Source organism: Canis lupus, unplaced genomic scaffold, assembly GCF_011100685.1.
Source record: "Canis lupus familiaris isolate Mischka breed German Shepherd unplaced genomic scaffold, alternate assembly UU_Cfam_GSD_1.0 chrUn_S1705H1899, whole genome shotgun sequence".
Taxonomy (NCBI): Eukaryota; Metazoa; Chordata; class Mammalia; order Carnivora; family Canidae; genus Canis; species Canis lupus.
The window spans coordinates 70,805-71,021 of NW_023330554.1; positions in this window are offsets into that span (position 1 = coordinate 70,805).

Genomic DNA, 217 nt, shown 5'->3' on the forward strand with positions numbered 1-217 from the left:
CCCAGCACATTTTTGGGAGAGACTGCCTTTTCCCCCATTGTATATTCTTCTCTCCTTTGCCATAGATAAATTGACCATACAAGCATGGGTTTATTTCTGCATTCTCTCTTCTGTTCCATTGATCTATGTGTCTGTTTTTGTGCCAGTACCATACTGTTTTGATCACTACAGCTCTGTAGTGTATCTTGAAATCTGGGATTGTGATACTTTGAGCTTT